General features: G+C 39.0%; 1 long non-coding RNA gene across 1 annotated transcript; it reads left to right on the top strand.

Moving 5' to 3' along the window:
- Positions 1-16,386: 16,386 nt before the first annotated feature.
- LOC130469158 (uncharacterized) lies at positions 16,387-17,213 on the top strand. Its single transcript, XR_008929530.1, has 3 exons — positions 16,387-16,481; positions 16,571-16,672; positions 16,870-17,213. It is a non-coding gene; the product is annotated as an uncharacterized lncRNA (long non-coding RNA).
- The last annotated feature ends 9,052 nt before the right edge of the window (positions 17,214-26,265 follow it).

Below are 26,265 nucleotides of genomic sequence, written 5' to 3'. Positions count from 1 at the left end.
AAGTCACAAACTCATTAATCTACATGATAATAGTTTGACTGCAAGTTGTAGGTTTCTTCACTATTTAATAGAAGAATCTCAAAGTTTCATTGACCTGATCTCTATGTTTCTTTACTATCTAATAGAAGAATCTCATAGTTTCAGTGACTTGAATTCTATGCCTACTTGGGTATAGAACTTCAAACATTAGAATATCAATAGCCACTTGAAAGTCCTTTGAATATTCTGTTCTCTTTGAAGCACTTGTAAAGTCTTCTAAGAGATATCTATTCTTTAAAGCCACTTCTAAAGTCCTTAAAGAATAAGTTCGGATTTTCTGAAGTACTTCGAAAAGCCTCCGGAATGTCCGTTTATGTTTGTTGTTCGCCTCGAAAACTTTCGAGGTCTATTTTCTCCCACTTGTCATTTTGGAAACGAATCTCCAAAAGGACATTATTTCGAGCAAACAAACATTATGTTCTCAAAAATTCGTGGTAGAAACAATACCCTTGTGTCTCATTTGAATAAATCACAATGAAACATATATCTAGACTTGGGCCTTAGTTTGTTGAATAACAAACACTAAGCTCCCACTGAGTTTAGCAACTCTTTAGATATATATAATTGAAAAGATATCCTGAAATTACTTTTCAATAGCTTTGACGAATTTGGTTTAGTTTGGTGGTAGTTGAGCATTTTGTTTTAGAAATTATAGGAAAAGTCTTTATGATTCATCATTGATCGAATCAAGTGCTAATTGACTTCGATTATTCCAACTACGATATGCCATATCTTATGGACCTAGATTGTGAAATTACAACACACAATCATTGATGATCATATTTGGTCTCAAGTAATCATCAACATGATCTAACCTAGATCTTTATGATTTCTTGCCAAGTGGATTTTATACTTCTGAATCTTTGAACTAGCCAAACAGATTCAACTTATATCACATTTGAGTAAATAAACCTACATTCACTCAAATCCATGCGAAATAATAAAGTCATAAAATATTTCTTTAGCTTTGAACTCTATTGTCTAGGCGTTCTAACAATAGTTCACATCTTTTGTTACTTTCAACAAGTAAGACTAGCTTGTCTTAAGTTGATCTAGAAATCAACCAACTTTCAAAAGTCCATTAAAATAGAGTTTTTGAATGTTAACTTGTTGATATGGTCTAAGCAACAATGCCAAAGATTAGTGGAACTCAAATCAAGGGGTTGATTTGAACCTTAGTAAAGTTCTTTAAAGAGTTGTTTGTTTTAATCAAGCATATTGACTCAACCTGTAATTGACCATTTCATTCAAATAAACAAACAAACATTGTTTTTGTTCTTCTGAATGTGAGTCTTTCTGTGTTTGAAGCAGAAATTTAGGTATGTTGATTATGGAACAAAATAGCCATTAAGTTCCATCCTTTGAAAGGACTTAAAACAAACTAGATGACCCTACAACTAATGTAGCATTGCCATGCTTCATTTCCCACTTGTAGGTCATTAGTGTATCCTAGCTTCCATTGTTTGAGTTATTACCGAAGTAAGAACCTCAAGCGGTATATGATACCAAGGAAGTTTGATTGCTAGGTCACTTCTCTTTAAACTTATAGGTAGAACCGGAATCGTAAATTCCTTTCATTTGTTCCTTTGTTTTCCTATTTCTTGTACCCTTTCTTATAGTCTTAAGAATTGAATTCTTTAGTGTTGACTTTTATACTTTGTTAGACATATCCAATGTCACCAACAAGGTTCTTTACCATTTATGTTGAATATTTTGTTTCAACTAGATGATCTTACCAGAAGCTTCTAAAGTTCTCTAAGTATCGATCTATTCGAATGTCTAGGGACTAGACTCATTCGAGAATTAAATGGACAAAGATATTAGGTTGTTAACCATTGGTAAAGCTGAGCGTATTAGACTCAATGCTTTATGATCTCAAAACTACAGTGTATTTTGAATTCACAAGCACCAATTGGTTTGCCATTCGATTTTGATATTCGAAAACAACCATAAAAGTCGATATAAGAAACGTACATTTTAAATTGCTCACTTTCTCTCTTTTCCGTGAATCGTTCTTGGATTCACTACCAATCAAGGAAATTTACTGTTACCTTTCTAAAAGGATTTATTGCAGTGCAAGATATTTAATTATAAACAATAATTAAAACATACATTGAAGCATGCAAAGTCTAAACATTTATCATGAATAATAACTTGAAATTAAAGCAACCATGCAATTCAAACAAGTTATTAGCATTTTATTCGATTTTATTGTTCCGGCAGGTGTGAATAAAATGATTCCAAGACCCTAAAACCATTGAAGAATTAAGCACAGTTTGTCGACTCAATTCTAAAACATTTTAGGTAAGCAAAAGCCTTTTGCTAATAGTCTAGAAACTACTCTTGGTTGATAGGTACGTCTAAGAACTTATTAGGTAAACCTATCGAATTTGCCACGACATAAAAGGACTCCTTACTTATATCGTTGAGTTTCACCAAAACTAACATGTACTCACAATTATTTGTGTACCTTGCCCCTTTAGGACCAATAAGTAACACCTCGCTGAGCGAAAACTATTACTAGATTGATGTAAAGGATATCCAAGCAAGTGTATATTTTGGCATGGCACCTTTTAACTCAATTTTTAAGTTTGGAACTTAAGGCTCTTACTATGTTGGTTAGATTTTAAGTGAACTAAAATCCTTAATCATGCAACATAATCAAGCTTTTGATCTCATGCATTTTAAGACATATTTAAAGCAATAAATAACTTAAAACATGCATAAGATATTTGTGATCTAGTATGGCCCGACTTCATCTTGAAGCTTTGACTTCAAAGTCCGTCTTGAAAATCTCCGTGGGAGGCACCATTTTCTTCAAATAGGATAAGCTATAACTAATTACAACTATTTGATGGTTCGCAGACCATATTTGAATTGAAAAATAACTTTGGTACTTTAGACCAATTACATTCAAATTAATGGTACGCAGACCATATTTTCTATCCTATTTGGGCCATACTAGTCACTTCATAACCTGCAAAACAGTACATATACAATATATACCATTCACCCATTCATTATCATGAATGGCCCACATAGCTGGTTAGTTAAACACATTATGCATCACGTAAACATTTGCAGCAATTAATCAAGGGCACCAATAATCTACCAATTATTCAGTCCTTATTAATTCTAATCGAGTTGTTTTAACCTTAAGGATTTGTAGACCTAATCAAGAGTTTATGACTAAAAAGTGCTCCCACTCAAACCAATAAATTCATATGCTTTACTAATTTTAAACATAAAATTGTATTTCTAGTCTAACCGGAAACATACAAATTTAATTAAAATTTAAAGCTCATATAAATTTATAATTGAATCCAAAAATTTAATTTTAATTTCAGTCGCATTTAAATTAATTCATGATTTTAATTTTAGTAAAATAATTAGAATAAATTCCATTTATTATAATTATAATATTCAAAATTAAAATCCAAGAAATTAATTCAAATTATTAATTTTAAAATTAATTAAAATTACGTGAACTGAAATTTTCAAATTAAACATTCAAAACGATCTAATCGAAACGCAAACACCCTACGCGTTGCACGCCCATGGGCTGTACGCACACAGCCATTGCTGGCCATGTGCGCGCAGCCCATGCGCTCGTTGCATAGCTGCTGCTGTCCCATACGCAAGCCTCCGCACAGCGCCCACCGCACGCGAGCTATCGCTCGCAGCGCGCGCGCGTTACCGCGCTCGCTGGTGCGCGCGAGCCATCGCTCGCTGGGGCGCTGCATCGCTCGCTGGCGCGCGAGATCGCTCGCTGGTGCGCGCGAGCCATCGCTCGCTGGTGCGCGCGAGCCATCGCTCGCTGGTGCGCGCGAGCCATCGCTCGCTGGCGCGCGAGATCGCTCGCTGGTGCGCGCGAGCCATCGCTCGCTGGCGCGCGAGATCGCTCGCTGGTGCGCGCGAGTGATGCTGTGCGCAGCGCTCGTGGCACGCGAGCTTGCGCTCGCTGCGCACGAGGCTGCGCGCTGTTGTGCGAGGCAGCGCGCGCTGTGGCGCAGCTCGCTTGCTGCCCACACGCGACTGCCTTGGCTCGCCCCTCGCCCATGCCCATCCGTTCATCGCTCGTGGCACACGTCACAAGGCAGGGCTGCTGCCTTGTGCTCGTGCACTACGCCCTTGCTCATTGCATTCGTGCCGCACGGGCGACGAGCTCCCTTGCTCGTCGTCGCATGCCCGCATTATACAACACCCCTTAAGGGTAACACGAAGCGTCCATTGCTTCGTGCGTGCAAGTTATTTGAACGAATCGCATAAAAATTTAAAATTTATATTTAAAATTAATGACAAATTAATAAATAATATTAATTTCATAATTTTAGGGCGAAAAATCGAAAATTTATTATCCAATTGATTTCCGATTGATATGGATTCAAGTCTAGGTCATAAAAATTTAAAATTTATCGTAAATTTACAATTTTTATGGTGGTTTTTAATCATAGGTTTCTAATTAAATTACAATTAATTATGAAAATCAAATTAATTCTAAATTATTCTAATTTTCAACAAATTAATCATAATTACAAATTAGATTGCATAATTAACAAGACTAGGCATTCAAACTTGTTAAACATATGCAGTAGGTCAATCAAAAATTCAAGATTTATCAACAGGAATCGCAAATATTTAATTTAACATCTTAAATTTACGAAATTTTGCATCCGAAAAACTAAAACCTTCGAAAAGTCATAGTTAGGCTTCGAATTTGAGAATTCTGGGTTCGGCAGAAAAATACTATTTTTGTCAAAATTTTAGAATGCCTTTTACATGCGGAATTGACACAAAAATCACTCAATTCGGATGAGTAATGAAGAAACTGCCGAAAAACTGCGTACATATAATTAAATAAACGCAATTTGCAATTAATTAACAATTACGAAAATTAATCACCCCTTTTAATTCTTGCAAATTTGTAATATTTAACCATGTTCATGCAATTTAGATTATGAAAATAATAAGGGGCTCGTGATACCACTGTTAGGTTATGATACATATGACATTTACATAAATCATGCGGAAACAACCATTAACCCAGGAATCATATTATTTACACATAATCATACAGCATAATTAGATGCATACTCTTTGTTGCGTGCCCTCCCTAGCTGCGCCCGAACCGAACAAGAACAAGTCTTTTAGGACTCCAAATGTCGTCCCTCCGTAGATAGTCCACAGCACGTCCGGATCCGCCTTAAGATTGACCAACTAGAATCGCCCTTAAGGTTCTAGAAAATTCGGCACTTTTATGAGCAAGATGTGTTTTAATTTTCTCTCAAAAAACTCACTTTTGAATACTTTGAAACTTGTATATAAATTATGACCCCTAGGCCTTTATTTATAGAGTTATGGAAAAGGAATCGTAATCCTAGTAGGATGCGAATTAATTGGAATTAGAATTCTACATGAATTCTACTTAATCAATTTATCCAATAGGAATAGACATTTAATCATGCACTGACTCTTGCAGATTCAGGAATCTCGCATAAGCTGAAACTCACACACACACGGCAGCCACAAGGGCTGCCCATGCATGCGAGCAGCAGCCCACGCAGCGCGGCCCACGCATGCGCGGCCTTGTGCGCGCTGGGCTGTGGCGTGCGTGCTTGCTGGGCGATGGCCTGGCTTCGTGCTGGGCCTTCGTCCGGCAGGCCTCGTCCGATGCTAATTCGTACGATACGCTTCCGATTAAATTTCCATTTCCGGAATCTATTTCCGATACGAACAATATTTAATATTTCCGATTCCGGAATTAATTTCCGTTTCGAACAAATATTTAATATTTCCGTTTCCGGAATTATTTTCCGATTCCGGCAATATTTCCGATTCTGACAATATTTCCGTTTCCGGCAATATTTCCGATTCTGGTAATATTTCCATTTCCAATAATATTTTCCGATACGTACCATGTTTCCGTTTCCGGTAACATCTACGACTTGGATAATATTCATATTTCCGATACGATCCATATTTCCGTTTCCGGCAATATCATCGTTTCCGGAGTATTCATTTCTTGCCTGTGACGATCTTAGCTCCCACTGAAACCAAGATCCGTCGGTTCCGAATATTCATAGATGGAGTATTTAATGCCATTAAATACTTGATCCGTTTACGTACTATTTGTGTGACCCTACGGGTTCAGTCAAGAGTAAGCTGTGGATTAATATCATTAATTCCACTTGAACTGAAGCGGCCTCTAGCTAGGCATTCAGCTCACTTGATCTCACTGAATTATTAACTTGTTAATTAATACTGAACCGCATTTATTAGACTTAACATCGAATGCATACTTGGACCAAGGGCATTATTTCCTTCAATGCAGTCCTCCCAGTAGAAGTGGGACTGCCAAGTTTCAGAGTGCAGTATTATGATGAGAGCACAAATGAACAGCTGATGAGGGAAGCTCTGGATCTGCTACCAGAGGTACGACTCAAAGCAGAGCTACGACTAGCAGCAAACAAAGAAAGAATGAGTAAAGCGTACAACAAAAGGGTCAAGCACAGACCAATGAAAGTGGGCGACCTTGTCCTAAGGCGAACTGCTGCCACAGGAAAGGGAAAGGCAGAAGGAAAATTCACTGCGAACTGGGAAGGCCCGTATCAGATCATCAATGAGGTCGCCCCTGGCTCATATCATCTTATGACATTGGAAGGAAAGGAGTTGAAGAATAGTTGGAATGCAAATATGCTAAAGACATACTTTGTATAAATCCAGAAAACACAATGATGTAATTTGGCTAAGTGAAAGCCATTTATATTTACCCCTTTTCTATCGCATTTGGTAAATATAATAAAAAGCTTAGAACCAAAATATGAAGTATTGTTTCAGCCTATGTTTAATAAGTACCTAAAAGGGGGGGAACAAGCGGTATTTTCCAAGGCAAGCTTGGTCTGATCAGCCAAGCTGGCAGGAAAAGAAACTTGAAACCACCCTAAAGGGAAAAATTATCATAAAAATCGCAACTTTGCACAAATATTTGATTCATGAGTTCTGCACTGGTATTAACCAGAACAGATCAAATCAAAAGCAACCGAATAAAAGGTTGGAGCAAATATTTGATTCATGAGTTCTGCACTGGTATTAACCAGAACAGATCAAATCAAAAGCAACCGAATAAAAGGTTGGAGCAAATATTTGATTCATGAGTTCTGCACTGGTATTAACCAGAACAGATCAAATCAAAAGCAACCGAATAAAAGGTTGGAGCAAATATTTGATTCATGAGTTCTGCACTGGTATTAACCAGAATAGATCGAATCATAAACAACCAAATAAAAGGTTAGAATAGAGTCTGATTCATGCACTCTACACTGGTATTTACCAGAGCAGATCAAATCAAAAACAATCAGGACAAGAGCAGCTAGAATAAAGGCTAAAATAACGACCGGCGGCTATACCTTCATAAAAACGCAAAGTACAGCCTTGCAAAATGGCCTGGGCATAAAACTAAGCCCATACATGTAACAGAGAAACAAAAATAGGTAAAGAAACCTAACTGTTCATACGGATGACAGAAAGGCAAACACAGTGCCAAAAGTGCTTTACATCAAAAAATTATAACAAAAGGCAACAGACTGCCATCAGAATAGAGAAAGTTGTTGTTTGACAAAAGAAAAAGAGGAAGTAGTCAGGAAGAAAATCCAATTGTTGTGCAAGAAGACAAGGTGATAGCCGCCAAATCCATTATTCGGCATTATCTGCCTCTTCATCGTTATCTGAAAACGGGAGGTCTCCAGGATGAACATTTTCCACACAGTAATCTGGCACACTATCACTTTCCAGGGCTCTGCCTTCTGCTGCCTCTGCATCTCTTAGCTCTTTCAAGAGCGTAACGTGCAAGCCCGCTAGCCAATCTTCCTCAACCAAGGCCCAATCAACTTGCGGATACTTACTCTTGATAATTAAAGAAGCAGCCTTCCACCCACCATCGTATCGTTCTGTGAGCAGAGCATATTGTTGGTCTGACCTACAGAACTCACGGACAGCAGCTGCAACTTCTCTTTGAATAGAAGCGCGAAGGTCCTTAACCTCTGTGGTATGTCTCTGCTCGGAAGAACGCAGTTGGTCGGTTAGCTCTGCCACTTTTCTTCTTTCCAATTCAAGCTCTTCACGAACTCGAGCAAGACTCTCCTCGACAGGCCGCAGAGCAATAACCTCCACATTAAGTCTATCTCGTTCAAGAGATATTGATTGGACCGTGGCATTGGCAGTTACAAGAGAAGAAGAAGCGCGATCAATCTCCACATTAAGCTCAGCTATCCTCTGGTCACGCTCAGCTAGCAGAGCAATGTTTTGGTCATTGTTTGATTGATAATGGATAAAAAAATCAGTAAGCTCTTTGACCGCCACACCAGCCTAGTAACAACCAGTAATAAGAGTCAGAACAAGAAAGTTAGCAAAAAAAAAAAAAAAAGAACCATAAAAATCCGACTAAGTAAAAAGCCGGAAAGCATGTGAATATCGACTAAGTTAAAGCAAAAACAAAGGGGAGAAAGGAGAAGATTTCATGTCATACCTCTACCAACTTCTGACAAGCATTCGCACCAGGAGTATATACCCTACCCCGAGGAAGGTCACAAGGCAGCTGCAGCCCTTTCAATAGCCTGTAAGCTAGAGTTCCACCCTTCTCTGGAAAACTAGCAAACACTGACTCGTCAGCCCGAACATCCCAGTTTGGCACATACCTTTCGTGATTAATAGGAAGCAAAGGGAAGAGAGCGGCCAGCTCAGGGTTGATGTCGGCCTTAACGTCCAAGTACTCCTTCTCCAAAAATTCGCCGTTGCGAATATTCACATAATCGGGAATGACAGACTCAGGTAGTTGGAGTTGCTCCTCCAAAAAGTTAGCCAGACCAGCAGATGTAGAAGGAAAGGAAGCACTGCTTATGGGGGCAGGCGCAGAAGAGGATGGGGGCGTCGTTGCTGTACTCGGATCAGGGCGAGAGCTCTCGCCAACACAGTGCCTTTTCCCAGGACGCTGCACAAACGGCACGTTTGCCCCTTCATCAACTATGTCTACAAACTCAGAAGCAACAGAGTCAGTAAGGGGGTCAGGCACCGCGCCGGCAGGAGTTTCCCGCAGGACCTCCGTCACGGAGTCAACAACATCTGAGCTCCCGACCTCCATATCAGCACGAGAACGCCGCACACCAGCCACAGCACTAGCTCCGCGACTAGTCTGCCCTCGACGGACAGTGCTAGTAGAAGGAGCAGCCCGAGGAGCAGAAACGGGCCGCGGTGCAGAAACAGAAGTACCGCCACCACGGCCGGTACAGGCAGCAGAGCTAATAGTAATTCCCCTGCCTGGTCGGTTGGCAACACCAGATCTTCCTCCATGACCTCCTCGTGAGGTCCTGCGAGTACTTGCCCTGCGACCACCAACTGCGTCGGCAATAGTTCGGTAGGCATCAGCAGGAACCTCTGCGGGTTCATTGGTCAGCGGGGTACCATCAGGTGCAAGCCCAAGACGCTCGAAGTCTAGATGCTCGCGACCTAAAGAAAAGGCATCATAAAAATAAAAAAAAAAAAAAAAAAAAAAAAAAAAAACAAGTAAGAATCCTCCATGAGGGAAAGAAAAAGAGTGAAGCAGAAACAATGAAGCAACTGAAACATACCGTGGGGGTGAGTATGGCAGAGATGCATTGCAGAAAGCACATCATTCCTCAGTATGTAGCTAGACTGAGGAAGCCAATTCTTCGGTGCACGACCAACATCTTTGCCGTCACCATCTCGTTTGACAACAGAGTCAAACCACGCAAAAGCAGCATCCTCTAGGTTATGGCCTGTGAGGACTTCCACCCCTTCCATCTTTCCATTGGGAGGAACAAAAGTCATGGGAAGAGGGAAGTCAGCAGGGACCTTCATCCAGAAGAACCTCTCTTTCCACTCCCTTTGGCCTGTGGGGTTACCCAGGCAGGTCATCTTTCCACGGGTAGTGTAAGTGGTGAACCAGCCAATACCTTCAGACCTCTTGGTCTCACTATTTCGAACGGTGTGCAAGCGTTTGCACAACGACAGTGTTTCAGGAAAACCCATGAATCGAACAACCCATAGGTAGCAGACTAAAGTACGCACTGCAAAGGGATGCAACTGCGCTAGGCAAACATTGAAAGCCTTCAAAAATTTTACAAGTGTGGGATCAAGGGGAAACCTCAGCCCAAAATCAAGATGCATACAGGCCTATATGACCCTCTGGGGGGTGAGTAATTCGAGCACTGACATCAGGGATAACCAGCTCATAGCCTTCTGGCAGAGCATATAAATCTTTCCCAACCTTGGGATAATCAGCCTCACGGGCATCACGGAGCCAATTAGCATCTGGCTCTGCGTTCAACGGACCAGCCGACACCTCTGTTTGGAGGTAGAAGTCAGTCGAACCAATAGGTACTTCCTCACCGACGAATGGAGGGAACGGGCGTAGCCGTTCAACGTCTTCCAAAATGGGGTTACTAACAGCAGCAGGGGAAGACATAGCAGAGCGACGGCTGTAAACATGCACAGATTCATAAGCCATTCCACCAACACCACGCAAGTCATCAAAGCTATCCAACCAAGCCCTCTCCGCCAAAGGTTGAACATCCAAACCTATGGGGGCATTAGGGGGAGGATTTCTCCTAACAGCATTAGCTAAGTACTCATGGCGCAATTCCCTAAGTGTTTGACGAAGGGAAGGAGAAGGCGCAGACGTCGGAGACTCAGAAACTCCCACGTCACCCACAGTAGAAGGCCTCTCATCAGAGGAAGACTCACTAGAGATCGGTATAACGGCAGGCACAGAGCGAGTTAGGACATCGTTCATCGACTTTGTCCTACTCTCGGCTATAGCCCGAGCTTCTTCGTCAGATGACAAAGAGACAGATGAAGGGGAAGAAGGAGAGGAAGGTTCAGAGGATTCATTCATAAAGCCAGGGCTATTAGGGTTGGCACTATCAGAGGTATCAGACATCGTAACTGAAAGAAAAAGAATATAAAAAAAAAAAAAGAGAGAAAAAGGAAGAAAAATAAACAAGGGCATAAGTTGAAAAGACGGTAAGAAAGTCAATACAGGAATAGAGAAGTCAAGAAAAGCATCAAAACGACAGGCAAGGGAGCATCAAACGACATAAGAAAGGAAAACAGTCATCAAAAAAAAAAAAAAAAAAAAAAAAAAAATCGGGAAGCTCCAAAAAAATACAACAACAATGGCGAAAAATCGGGAATGGCAGAAACGAAACTTGAAAAACGAAAACAACAACATCAAAACACAGGAAAACAGTAAACCAAATGTACAAAAGAAGATTGAGAAGCAAAAACTACAAAAGGAAGGAGGGACATACCTAATAAGTTAGTGAAAAGCTGGAAGCAAATTCGAAAATGGCGGAGTGAAACCCTTGACGAAAAACGCGAGCCCAGAAAATGAAATGCACTTCCAGGAACCAAATCACCACCAAAAGAACCGCAAGCACCGGAAACGGCGAAAAATGCAAGAAAGGAAGTAGCTTGAAGAAGGAAACGAACTCGGAAGGGCGAAATTCAGCAATGGAAGTTTGAAAGTTCGAAGGAAGAAGGAGAGAGAAAGATGTAAGAAAAACCAGAAGTGAAAGTGAGAAATGACTGAAAAGACGTTTTTAAGGCAAGGAATGAACGGCCTAGATTAAGAGACTCCAAAGCTCCCCTCTTTAGATGAAGCGCACGTGTCGAGCAACGAAACGTGGCGGTTTACTCCCCCAAAATAACCACCCTCAACCACGGTAAATATTTTTCAAACTTTTCCAAATCCACGTAAGCATGGCAAAAACACAGTAAGAAGAGCAGAGCTAACTTCAGGCAGTCATCCCTACTCTTGGGGACTACTTGTACGGAGAGAAAGAAAACATTAAGAGCAGAGCCGACTTCGGGCAGTCATCCCTACTCTTGGGGACTAGTTGTACGGGGTCTTACACCACCGCGCAGATCAAACATGCCAGAGCAAGAGTAAGTCACTCAGAGGCAGCAATAGAGAGGCCAAGCCGAAAGACAATAAAGGCTAAAACAACCGCGCAGTCCTAGCACTGCGCAGGCCGACCAACCCAGAGGTCTGAAACCTCCTGCGGGACTGTAAAAGGGAATTTGCCACAGCAATACGACGAAACATAAGTACATCGCCAGCGTACGCGTGGCGGCATCTGAGTAGGCCAAAGTACAGAATAGTACGCCTATAAATACCTTCATTCCCATTCATTACGGGACACGTCCAATACAAGTACAATTCTTAACCCTCTCTACTTTCTCTCTCTAGAGTATTATCTCATTTGCTGACTTAGGCATCGGAGGGGGTTTCCTCGGTTAAACCCCCGAGGTTAGCTTACGTTCGTTTTGTCTGACAGGACAGCATCACCAGGCAGAGCTCCCCCCAGTTCCACACCCGGAACACCACTTTTATGGTCATGGTTCAGTTTACATTCCTGATTAGAAACTACATTTGTTATTGAACGAAAAACTAAAAACAGCAAATAAGTAAAATGGTGAGTGTGATACCAATAGATGCCAACCAAACTTCGGAAGTGCTAGCTTATAGAGAACTAAACCCTCTTATTGTAGTATTCACTGGTCACCTGCAAAACCAAACTTTTACTGTAAATAGTAAATATATACAAAAGCTGTTCTAATTCAAATAAAGGATACACTCCATCTTTAGGAAACATGGATTTCTATTAGAACGCCAGATATACCATCCAATAAATTTTTTGGTCGATTTTCGAGTTCCTTATACATCCTTTAAGTAATCACTTCCATAGCTAAAATGCATTCACCCACTCCCATGCATCACAGAAATTGTGAAGTACCTGCAGTCCCTTCTGATTGCTATTTGAGCAATTTCTCGACAGTCGAGCCACATAGCTTCAGTCAGCAGAATGAATCTTAGCTAAAGATAGCCATTTTAAAATACAAGCATATATTATGCAAATAGAATACATTATAGACGTACTAATACTGATGTCTATTTAGAGATATACAATTTTTCTTGGCTTTAACTTATCTCTTTCAGTATATGGTGGTTGCTTGCACTTGATGTTTGTTATAAGAAAAAAGTCTTGTATAAATCACATCATGTATACTGCTTCATAACATGTCATTTGAGTAGTGTTCATATTTTAGCATTTAACTACAATTCAACACTGATGCCATAGTTTTCCTATAAACTTAATTTGATGTGCAATGAAAAGGCATCGAACTGTGGGCCACATAGTGAAGCAATTTCCCTTTATTCAGATGTACACTTCTGCCTGCCCTTTGCTAATTCTAAAACTTCAAAAAGAAGAAACTGGCGAAGACCAGTACCAAGCCCTTGTCTGTGACATCATAACTAAAGAAATACTTGTTGTTTAACCTTGGATTGCTTATTGCTGATTCTGGGAAGAAAATTTTAAGTAGCTAACATAGTTTTGGCACTTGACTAGTCTATGTGTCGTTGGCATTTTGCATTCGACCTTGTTTGCTTATTCCTCAATGATCTGTCTGGCATGTGCTATCCTCTTAGCTACTTGGAGGGATTCTCCATCTTTTTTCTACAGACCTTGTGAATGGTTTGTGAGAAGGGGTAGGGATAAGTAGTACTACATTGCCTAATACGGTATAAGGGAATACCTAAATGTGTTTAAATTCCTTGAACCAAAAAATTCAAGTCTCTTATAAATATCATAATGTTAGACGTTCATCCCTATCAATAGACCAAAGACTCATCTTCAATCTTTCATTTTCTTACAGAAGTAAAATTTACTTTCTATAATATCCCTTTTTGTGCTAATGAAGTGTTTAGTTGAATCTGTCAATTCTGAATCGCTATACTTGGCTATTTTATGAATAGCTAAGAGGCTAACATCCATCCTTTTTTCTCTTCGTGTAAACTGCTCATCACAGTTTGCCTACCTGTAGGTTGGTACCACATATTATTTCTGGTATTAAAATCCTGGATGCTTTTCGTATTGATTTCTAGTAAATGAAGAAGTCCCAACCTCATCTCTAAAAAAGGAGGGGAAGGTTACGTTTTAGGCCTGTTTGCAGCCTTTAGAAGAGAGGATATTTAGGGAAAATTGTGTCCTTCATAAAAGTTAGTTTGTTAAATGGTCCAAAAAGTTTGCCATGTTTACTAAGCTTCTGTGAGCCTCCCTAAGTATAAATGCCAAAATGTTAGTTTATCTCTTCGAATATATTCGCTAAAATATCAGGTATACTAAATCTTCGTACTCCACCTCAAATTAAACCATACGTCCATATGTTTAGTATACTTCCTATCATGTTGAGTACATTGAAATAGTTGCAACTACTTTGTAAAATTTAGATTAGTAGGAAAATTTTGTGACCTGAGCACATTTTTCTTGGGTGTTAAGATAGAGCTGAATAAGTTAGATTGACTTAACCCCAAGTCTTAAACTTGGCTCCGTCAACAAATATGTACAATGTACACTGTATGTTAGCAATTTAGCATCATTAAATTTCATTAAAAATACATTTTTGATTAATAAATCTCCTATATATCCTTACATGAATTTGTTTCATTCAATTTTCTCAATGGACTATGATGCTGTTTTTGCAATCAGACTTTTGTTATAGAAGCTTTTACCAACCTTCTAAAGCAGATTTTGATCACAATTTCGATACAAGGGAACATCTAGGTGACTTATACACTGTTATTTCTTGTTGCACTGGTTATAGACTGATGATATAGTGCCACAATGGTCTTTTGTTTGGGTGAATGATCATGTGATACCCATACTGCATTCCCAAAAGGTGACAAAGTAGTTGAATATTAAGAATTCAGATGACAAAGTAGTTGATTATTTATACAAAAAGAAAAGGGTCATCGACAAAGTAGTTGATTATTTAGACAAACTTACTTTTTATTTGATTTTTTTTCAGGTTAAAAATAATGAGATCAAAGGAGGAGGGAAAAAAAACAAATTTATTCCACCGATGTCAGTTGCCAAGTTATTAAGATCAAGACCGAACAAGGAAAAACAAGCAACACATGGATCAAAAGAAGTGGAAACAATTAAAGCAACCCTCTCAACTTTTCAAGAAGGTTTATTTATTTGCTCATTAGAGTTTGAATGTTATTTCGTGTATGATTAAAGTACACATTTATTAGAAATTGACGAATCTTTAATTCACGTTTGCTAGACCTTCAACGATAAAAGGCGTTAAAGGCTAAGCAAAACAATAATCTCCATAGAGGTATAAGTTATTCTTTTTATTTGGTAAATAAGCATTATATTAATAATTGCAGAACATCCCCCCTACCCCACCCCCCACCCCCCACCCCCACCTATCAGTCTGGTAAAATATTTATTTCAGAACATGTATTAAATCTACATATTCTGATACTTAACATGAAAATACATTTGATTTAGAGCATGATGAGAGGCAACTTGTTGAGAACAATGATAATAATGCTGTAGAAGATCAAGAAGGCGGTAACGATCTAGACGAGACAAGAAACTATGGTTTAGAAGATCAAGAAAATAATATCATTTCAAACATGTTGAGAAATCATGATGAGGAGACACTTGCTGACAAGGAGGGGGAAGAAGATAATTCTGGTATGGCTTATTTTATACTCTCTAATTTAATATTTTTTCTTCTTTGCAATGGTATTGAGTCAGGTTTAAGCTATATATACATGTACTACAGCAAACAAGAAAAAGAAGAAAACATACAAGACCGTCACTCCTAGAGGTCCTACAAGAAATCTTCAAATGGCAAAAATGAGACCCGGTGAGAAGAAAAAAGTGGATTTCAACATAAAAGGCCAACCTATTGGTGTGAATAGAGCTTGTCTTGCAAGTTATTGTGGCTCCCTTGTTAGAGATCCTCTTAATGCCCCACTTCAAAAGTTGAAAGTATTTTCAGAAATTCCAGAACAGAATAAGGAGAAGATGTGGGATCTTGTTCTGGTATAAGTTTTTCTTGTTTAGTAATAAATAATCTTCATATACTTTTTCTGTCGTATTTGTTTTTACTAAGAGTTGTACTTTTGTTTGCAAGGAAAAATTCGATATTGGACTTGAGTATGATCAAGATGAAGGGGAACGTGAAAAAATAAAAAAGAAAGCAAAACATACATCATGGGGTGTTTGAATAAAAAATACAGGAATTATCGTGCAAGACTGAAAGCTGATTATTATGATATTGAGAGCATAGACGAGGAGAGGCTTAAAGAAGAAAACAGGCCACCAAATGTTGACAAAGATGAATGGGAATGGCTTGTTGAGTACTTTGGATCAGACGAGTTTAAGGTAATTATGTATAATATTAATCTTTTTCCGTATATCCCTCCCCGATCTTTCTACTTCTCATTTTCCAATTAAATTTACATAATATAGGGTAAAAGTACAAGAAATACCGAAAATCGATCTTACCAAGATGCCGGACACACTTCTGGTACAAAGAGTTTTGCTCAAAAAGTTGAAGACATGGTAATACTCTCTGCTTGCTATGATTTTTGTATTAATAAAAAAAGAGTAAAATATCAATTTGCTAATCTATTTTTCCTTTGTAATACTAGTTCGAACGTGACAAAGTAATACCGACCATGCTGAAATTGTACGAGGAAACTCATTCAAAAAATGATAAGACACCGGTTACTGAAGTGGCAAAAGAAACAATGGTAAGAAATGAATGCTTTGATATATATATATACTAATTGCTAATTGTTGATGCATTTAATTTTCCTATCATTTCAACACTTCTGTTAGTTACATAAGCCAATGTTAGAACTTAAACATAAAGGCTTCTATGAAGCCATATGTAGTGGTTATGTGTTTCTCAATCTTTTAGTAATGTCTAACAATTTTTTTTGCGCAGTAAAAAATGAAAGAGCTTTTAGCGCAACGTGAGGCGGGAGAAATAAAGATGACAGATGAAGAAATCTATGCAAAAGTTAAACCCATTGGTAAACACGGTCGTGATCGTGGCAAGGGAGTAAGCCCCTCTATTACATCATTATATGGGTCATTCAGTGAAGGAGAAAAACTGCGAAAAGAAGCTAATGAGGCAAAGATTGAGGCAAAGGAGGCCAATGAGAAAAATGAAGCACTTACTAAAGAGATGAAAGTCATGAAAAAAAATATGGAACTTATGAAAGGGTTCATGTGAAAAATATTTGATCGTTTGGGGTTTTGATATGGATGAGGTAATTTGTTAAATAAAACCATTATATACTAGTAGTATATTTAATTTTTTCTTAATTTTTTTTAATTATTAATATATATTACATTATAATTCTATAATGGCAGTTGTATGCGGAAGGGGATGGGGATGGGGATGGGGATGAGGATGGGGACGAGGATGAGGATGAGGATGTGGATGTGGACGAAGAGCATGGTGAGGTGTTACGCTGATCTGCTACTGTTGTTACGTTGATCTGCTGCTGATGTTACGCTGTAAACTGCTACTGCTGTTACTGTAACTGATGTTGCTGTTGCTGTAACTGATGCTGTAACTGCTGTAAGCTGCTGTTGCTGTTGCTGTTGCTGCTGCTGTTGCTGTAACTGCTGTAAGCTGCTGTTGTTGTTGCTGTAAGCTGCTGTCTTGCTGCTGTTTTTCCGTTTTGTTAGCCTTTTGGTTTGACTTTTCAGTGACTTTATTTATGCATCAATCTAGGGAAATTTAAACCGCCAGGAGTGATAATAATATCCGAATATACCAATCAGACATCTTCTAAGACATGTTATTTTTGTGGTTTTTATTTGTTTTGGGCTTGCTCGTTGTTGCAAGCTCTAAGGTGTTTTTTGTTTGAGATGGGACAACAATTGATGTTCTTATTGTTAATAATATTATTGGAGTTGATAAATATTCGATTCTTATGAAATTTGGTGGTTACTTTTGTTATTTTATCAATATACTGTCTTTATTTTCGTTGCCTCTAAACACCTTTTATGACAATATCAAATTGCATCTAAATATCATTATTTTAAAAACAAGATGTTGCCTCTAATTATATATAAAGGCATAATTAAATGGTTGCCCCTAAATATACGTCGTTTTAGAAACAACCGTTTATACTGCCTCTAATTATATTCCGAGGCAAAACCATATGGCTGCCCCTAAATGTATAGCATCTTTAGAATCAACTTTTACTTTTGCCTCTAAATATATTTTGATGCAAGGATATATGCTAGCCTCTAATTGTATTCCGGGACAAGAATATACAAATGCCTCTAATTATATTTCGAGGCAATAATATGTGGTTGCTTCTAATTATATTTTGAGGCAAAGATATATGGTTGCCTCTAATTATATTTCGAGGCAATTATAAATGGGTGCCTCTAACTATATTTTGAGGCAATAATATGGGGTTGCTTCTATTTATATTTTGAGGTAAGGATATATGGTTGCCTCTAAATGTATGGGCTTTTAGAAGCAACACATTGTGTTGCCTCAAAAAGGGGCCTTTAGAGGCAACCAATAATTAGCGACGGACTTATTAGAGGCATCCACTTTTTTGCTTCAGAAACCCATTAGAGGCTAAATCCCCCTTTTTAGAGGCAATTATGACTTGCCTCTGTATCCGATTTTTCTAGTAGTGCTTAAGGAAGGATTAATGAATTATTTTTGAAAACCAGAAAGAATAGAATTGATTTTGAAAAGTTGGATATGATCACCTAATTCTTGATTAAATGCTAGACTTTGAGGAAAAGATTGCTCCAAATCGGTACAGTTAGAAATTAGATTGTCATGTTCATCTCGAGATTTAATCAAAATGACAAATTGAGTAAGTGTCAAACTTGCATTTTTGGTAGAAATTCTGTGTCTATTAGTCAAGTGAGAGTTATAGTGTTGTCATGGTCAATACTTTTAAGATCTAGGTGATTTTGAACGGAATGCAATAATCGCTTATAGATTAAGAGTATTAATTTGTTAATTTCGAGGTACGGACTGACTTAATAATCCTTTTAGATGGTAAATGCCATCTTTAATAAACGTACTAGTTATTTGGGATATGTTAGCACGCTATTTCGGACGACTCATACTCAGAGTTTGGACATGGGTTCGACTCAAGGCACAAAAAGCGAAATTTGACCAAACTGCGGGACTGTAGTAGCCATAACTTTCGATCCGCTAACTGTTTTGGGCTGAAATCGACTCTGAATGATGGACTAAGGTTAGACCTACGGATTAATAGGCTATAGGCCTCATAGTTCTTGGTAAAACTCCTTTTATGATCGTTTTAGTATTTTTACTTTTGGCTATATGGGTTGGACTTTAAGTTACGAGATGGGGATTGAGGGAACTATCCTATGTGTAAGTGGATTCTAGGGGAAGGACTCTAAGTGTGTGAAGACTCTATAGAATGATGACTCTAACGGTAGATTCTAATTTGGTTTAGACTCTTAGGAAATATTTTTGGTTAAGACTTTGGGTGAATGATGGACTCAAGACAAAAATAGTGACAGACTTGGCTAGGTTTTCTGATTCAACTTGACTTGTCCTTTGCTCGAATGTTATTAAGCGATTATAACGAGCAATTTGGTATAAATCCATTTTATTAACTGATTTTAGAAAACAGACTCTTTTTTTTTAGAAATCTTTGCTTTTAGTAAACATCAAGGATTATTTTAGCATGGACGGTATTATGCCGGACATTGGTGTTATTAGAGGACCAATAACTACCTTACGAATCGCTTTTTATTTTAAGCCAAAGAGTGCGTGAAAGTTGTCGAGGATAAAACCAGTGGGCGCTAGATATTTCCAGCGCTAGGGCAAGCAGCGTTAGAATATTCCTAGCGCAAACCTGTGATACGCTACTATTTTCCAGCGCTTGCAGACTCTTTTCATGATTCGTTTGTGCAGTTGGCCCTTTTTAGTCAATTTTTGTAGCTTATTTCCCCCCCCCCCCCACTAATTTAAGCCCTTCATTTGAGTGTTCGTGCGCTCAAATGTTCAGCATTCCGACGCGAGGGATATGATTCACGTGTACTGGCCTTTGGGGTTTTTTGGTAAAAGCTGATTCGGAATATTTATTAACTTTTCTAACTTGATTAGGCTTAATTCCGTGAGAATACCTTTGGCGCAATTTTGAATATGCGTTTCACAAGGGGTACTTTCATCCAGACTTACGTAGTGCTTTGAAGCAAGTTCGTATTTTAGTCTTTTGAATTAGTTGTACAAAGATTCGACTTTTAAACTTTTAAACTGTAATTTACTGACTTTAGTGCGAGGAATGAGTTGATGTGCGCTATGATAAAATAGCGCACAGAAGTAGAGCGCAGAAAATTTGTAACGCTTGCTATGCCAGCGTAAGTTTATTTACCGCGCTGGGCATGCTAACTCATTTTTTCCTCGATGCAGGCGTTGGAAGTTTTTGGCGCTCAGAAGATGCGCGCTTGGAAATTTCTAACGCTGCCTAGGGAAGCGCTGGAATTTTCTGGCGCTTAGACCCTGGCTGCGGAATTTGTAATTCCGTAATTTCAATTCGTAGATTTATCTATTTATTTCGATGTTTAAAGCATTTTTTTTAAATTTCGACAGCGTTGTTGACCTTAAACTAAGTGTCTGGTTGGTTAGTTTCACATAGCGCATAAAATTTCTACACAAAACTAACAACGAGCATGGATTCAGATACAATGCACATTTAGGTTTATGCTAGTCTCTAAAGTTCAATAGGCTTGTGTGTCAAAGTTATCCAATCCCGTGACAAGCCCTTGTCAGAGTAGCCAGGTTCATGATGAATTTTACCAAGGCCTATCCGGTACGTGCTAAAGTGGAATATACCATGAATGGACCTATGAGATAACGGTTTGATTTTGGTGGATGTGCTACATTGCGAACGTGCCGAGTGGACAACATCCAAAGCGCGTGCACCCCCGAGCTGATAGGTGTCCTTATTCCCAACTTCCGAGATGAAACATGCCATGGAAGCCAAGATTAGGTATGCGGTTCTGTCGCGATCATTTGTCACACTGAATATTTCAGGTCGTCCCAACTTAATAAGGAAGTTAATTGTGGCGTAGCGTTCGGTTTCTGCTACGACTTCTTCACCGACACACTACTTGCACAGATTACTTCAATATTGTCCTCAGTGGAGTCGCCACTATGAGGCGGTTGAAAATACACGACAAGGGCCTCTAAAAGAGTGTACAATCCGCATAGCCTTTTCCCCTCAGGATGTGGCAAGCAATATGAAGTAAAATAGGGAATAATTGTGGGCATTATTTACTAGTCTGTAGGAGTCGCCATTAAGTTATCAACGACATTGAGGAAAACTGACAAACCCGGTTGTCATGATACACATGGAGTGCAGACATATTTGATCCACAATGGCCATAGGTTCCCTTGTGATCCCTATTATGGAGATCGCTCAATGTACATCCAGCGGAGTAGAGATTTAGAGTTTGAGGGACTTTACTAATACGGGGAGTGCCCAACATTAGCCCACGATGCGGTCCTTACTAGTTCAATGTAACGATGAAAGGGACATGCATTATGCTACATTACTAATCTGAGTTGCTTTTAATGCACAGATATTAACTAAACAGTCGTCAAAACGGTGATTTAGGTTGATTTAAGGAGCGGATTTTTCACGAAATACCCCTGAGGTTTAAGTTTATTCACCAAATACCCTTGTTGTTTCAGTAATTCACCAAATACCCCCGAGGTTTCATTTTCTCGCATGACTTACCCTGCCGTTAAGTGGCCGTTAGAAACTTTATTTCACCAGATACCCCTGTATTTCAAAAGCTTTCTTTCACCAGATATCCCTGTGGTTTCTTATGTTTTCACCATGTACCCCTATGTTTTCTGATCATTTCACCAGATACCCCTGCTCACCAACGGCTAACTTTTTTTTTAAAAAACTAGCCATTGTACTATCTCCTCTATATAAGGAGGAGGAGTAGCAGCACCTTACCACACATCCTTTTGTTCTTCCCACAAATGAGCTCATATTCTCCCAACTCACTTCTTACAAATGAGCTCATATTCTCAATCTTCCTCTACAACGTATGAATCCTCATACGTTGTAGTTCCAAACAAAACATGCAACAATTGTGGGAAAAAAAATTGCAATAAGAATTTTCGAAACAACAAAAAATCCTCAAAGACTATATTACAACTGTGACTTATGCGTGACAGGCTAAAGTCGTATCACCTAGTCAAAAATAACCTAATTTCACTAGCTAGGTAGCATGGGAAGTCAGGATCGAATCCACAGGGAAACATGCGTTCTTTCTACTATCAATTAATTAATCTAGACTATTGGGAACAACATGAGTTGGTTGGTGGTTTGTATGCTAAGACTACGAACGATAATTATACGAGTATGAATCAATATATTAAGGAATCTAGGGCATAGGTTCACCAACAAATAACAATCCAGGACAATGAACAATCACGATAATTAACAAAGTAATTAATTAGACTAGCATGCTCTCTCGAGTCGATACTAATCATAGACTTAGAATTAACGGGCTCTCGCTATGTATTAATTCTAATTCCACCTATTGACACAAGCCTAAACATCAAATTGCATCTCTCGAATCTTAATTTGATATTGCATAACTACCATAATTAAACCTGCGCAAATCTAATTATATAGTGAAATAAACCAATCAATAGGAATTAATTACAATGCCAACAATCACAATTATTCAATATCCCTACATATTATTCATGGATCCTCAAACCCTAGAAAATAGACTACTCAAGCATATTAACAATAAACAAAATAATTAGCATGATTGAAAACATAATTAAAGCTAAACAAAGAATTGAAATAAAGAACAATACCTTAATTGAAGAACAAGAGAAATAGAAAGCTTGAATTTTTATTGAAATTGAAAACTAAGTGTTTGCATAAATCTAGAGAGAAAATTAAGCTAAGGAAAATAAACTAAGGGTTTTAATACTAGGAAATAAGATGATCAACTAAAATAACTAAGCCTAGTATTTATAGTTTGCCCATAAACATACGGAAAAACCGGAAGAAAACCGCGGAAAATGGGCCCTGGGTTGTCGTCGCCAGGTCGGGCAGCCTTCCGCCCGACGGCGACCAGCTTGAAATCCGCCCGACGGGCGCAGGTCTGCCCGCCGGGCGGAGGGAGACATTCTGGAAATCATCGGCACGCGCCCGGTCGGGCAGACGTTTGCCCGTCGGGCAGACGTTCGCCTGTCGGGCAGCCTTTCGCCCACCGGACGCGCGTACAAACTGCACGACCCTCTATCTTTAAAACGCCACATCTCCTACGTTGTTCGTCAGAATTAGGCGAGTGACCACTCGTTGGAAAGATATTGAAGTCTAGAATCCAACCCAATTAGAATCACTTCATTTGGAGTTGTAGAACGTAAGTTATGATCAAAAGAGTAGACGAGTGTCGGTTTTCTAGTTCTTTCACTATCCGCTTTGCTCGAAAACTCTTCCAACTCAGTGTGTGTGCTCTCGAAAGTACATAATCTCTTGTATTGATTCAAATGAGTAGGAAATGCACAAAAATATGCTAATTCCTACAATGATGAACCTGAAACTACAAACACACTACAAGGAGCACATTAGTACTAAAAATCGCTCCGAAGAGCTCATTTGAGATCAAAAAGTACTAAGGGACGGGGGTAAAAACACTATAAAATATGAACATATCAAACTCCCCAAGATAGATCTTTGTTTGTCCCTAAGCAAAGAAATCATCGATGAATACATAAATCAACTTCACTCCAAACACATCTTAAAACAACGGATACGATTCAAGGTAAAATCCAACAAGCATGCATCAATGTCAACCAATCAAATCTATTCGACCGCTAATCCACCTTAACAATCGTCACGCAAAGAGAACCACAAATTCACAATGGAATTCAAGACTAGTGCTCACACACTCGTCACTCATTTATGTGGCGGATAGAAGATGTACCCGTTCGCTCTCCTCCCAACATATAAGTGAACAATGCCCTCCCAAACTCACAACACTCGTGTGTCTAGAAAAACATACACTCAACCTAGTAGTCGACTCGGAATGTGTCATGTCATAACTTGCATTGATAAAAAACTATTTTCACATAAGTACGACTCTATGCACAAAGGTCGGAAGATCTTCAAAGCTTGTAATGTTAGGCTTAGGTAAGGGTGCGGTAAATTTGGGAAAAATGTGAGCTTAAAGCCTTGGCTTTGGGGAGCATAAATCCTAAATGCAACCATGATCAACCAATATAATGACCATAACTCTCTCACTCAACACATGACAAAACAACAAATAACCAACACCATACTTTCTTGCCTTTTTCACAATTATTACCGATCACTTATAAGGATATGAATTTGCAAAACTCGATTGAAACAATTCTTTGAACTTTTTCTAAGAGTAATAGATTTTTCTCTTTCTTTTCTTTTTCAATCTCTTTTTTTTCCCTTCTTTTTAGAAACCTTCACATTTGTTTTGTTCTTTCATCTCTTTCATTTTCAACTCATTTTTCAACAACAAACATGATAAGACGAATCCTTTTTCAACAATACTACAACTCCCTCACCTCACTACTATTAGCTCCCCCAATCTAGGCTTGGGACTAGTAACCAATGGGTTTTTGCGGGCTTGTAATGTGGCTAGTAACCGAATAAAGGGCACAAGCAACAACATAGGTAGAAAAGGAGGGAACAAATGTATCCAATTTCATCTGAAGGCTACCTAAATAGAAAAATGCCTTCGTCCTCCACAATGTGCATGTATATGAGTCATAAAACACTGCTAATAGTTGCAAATCAATACTCAAAATCAATGACACACCAGGAAGCTATCACACATTCCTAACCAAATCAACTAGCCGAGCACCAAGTCAACAGATAGTTAGTCAGAGTTTACTCATGTTAAGGCATCAAAGCAATCAGATATCAAATCATGGCTAACACATTTACATTGCTCATCATCAAATACCAAGAATCAAAACAACTTTCGATCAAGGGGCACATGGAAGCATGGTTTTGTATTCATCGGAACGTTTTTTGTATTTTTTTTTTCAAAGCAATAAACTACTCTAGAAAGCAATAAACACACAAAACTACACACACATAAAAATAAACACACCAAAATAAGTAAATGCAAAAATAATAAGAAAACATACCTAAAATGTACAAGTGAGTGAAACACCCCCCCAAGCTAAATCAGACAATGTCTTCATTGGCTCAAAAAGGAGATGATTGAAAGGAGAAGTGAAATAATGGGAGTAAATCCCATGTTTAAATCAGCCTTTTCTCCTCTCGCCCGCCGGGCCAACGCCCGCCCGACGGGCCAGCAGCTCGTTGGCCGCCCGACGGGCACAGGTCCGCCCGTCGGGCGAAAGGCGACACGCTTGCAGCTCCGTAATAAACCGGGCTGCCCGTCGGGCGAAGTGAGATTTTTCTTTTTCTTTCCACACGCGCCCTGTCGGGCGACTTTCTCCCGTCGGGCCATTTGCGAACTTGCTCCTTACGATGTTTTCTAACTTCTCGCGCTTAGGAGCTAACACCTGTACATCATCAAACACCCAAAACAGTAAAAATACCCTCTCCTCACCACTCTAAAGCAAAGAATAAACTACAAAACACAAGAAGTAAAACTAAACTATCGAAAGCAATAAAGTACACTACGGAAAGCAATAAATGGATAGTGAAGTACTCATCCCCCGATTAGATTGATGCAATGTCCCCATTACACAATCTCAGTTGATGCACAAACAACGAAAAGAAGGGGATGAGGGCCACGACAACTCATCGAATGGGGGCACCAAAGATGGTGCCATCTGGTGTCAATTCAAATGCCTTGGATGAGCTATGTGGTGCGGGAAGTGACAGATCACGACCCCGATCATGAATACGGTGCCCACCGTTTACAGAACTTTTGGCCTTTTGGGCCGCAGCACTATCAAATCGTGCTTCCTTTCGAACCCATGCCAAAGAGTTGATATTCCGATCACCTCCACCTGCAAAACAATTCGAAACACGTATTTTTTCTGAAGGATTGTTAGAGTTAGTATGAGTCAATTCAGTATTAAAATAATCATTAGAAACATTGACTCCAAAACATGACTCCTTTACCATAGGGCTCTTAGCAACATGGGTTAATTAAATTGAAAGTAACCTTGTCATCCCCCACATTTAAAGTCAGCTTGCCATTCTTGACATCTATGATTGCCCCCGCAATGTGTAAGAAAGGTCGACCTAAAATAATAGGAATTTGCCTGTCCTCTTTCATGTCTAACACAAAAAAATCAACAGGAATAAAAAATTTACCTACTCTA

Source organism: Spinacia oleracea, chromosome 3 (genome assembly GCF_020520425.1).
Source record: "Spinacia oleracea cultivar Varoflay chromosome 3, BTI_SOV_V1, whole genome shotgun sequence".
Lineage (NCBI taxonomy): Eukaryota > Viridiplantae > Streptophyta > Magnoliopsida > Caryophyllales > Amaranthaceae > Spinacia > Spinacia oleracea.
The sequence above is the reverse complement of the archived record's forward strand: the minus strand, read 5'-3'. Positions and strand labels throughout refer to the sequence as shown.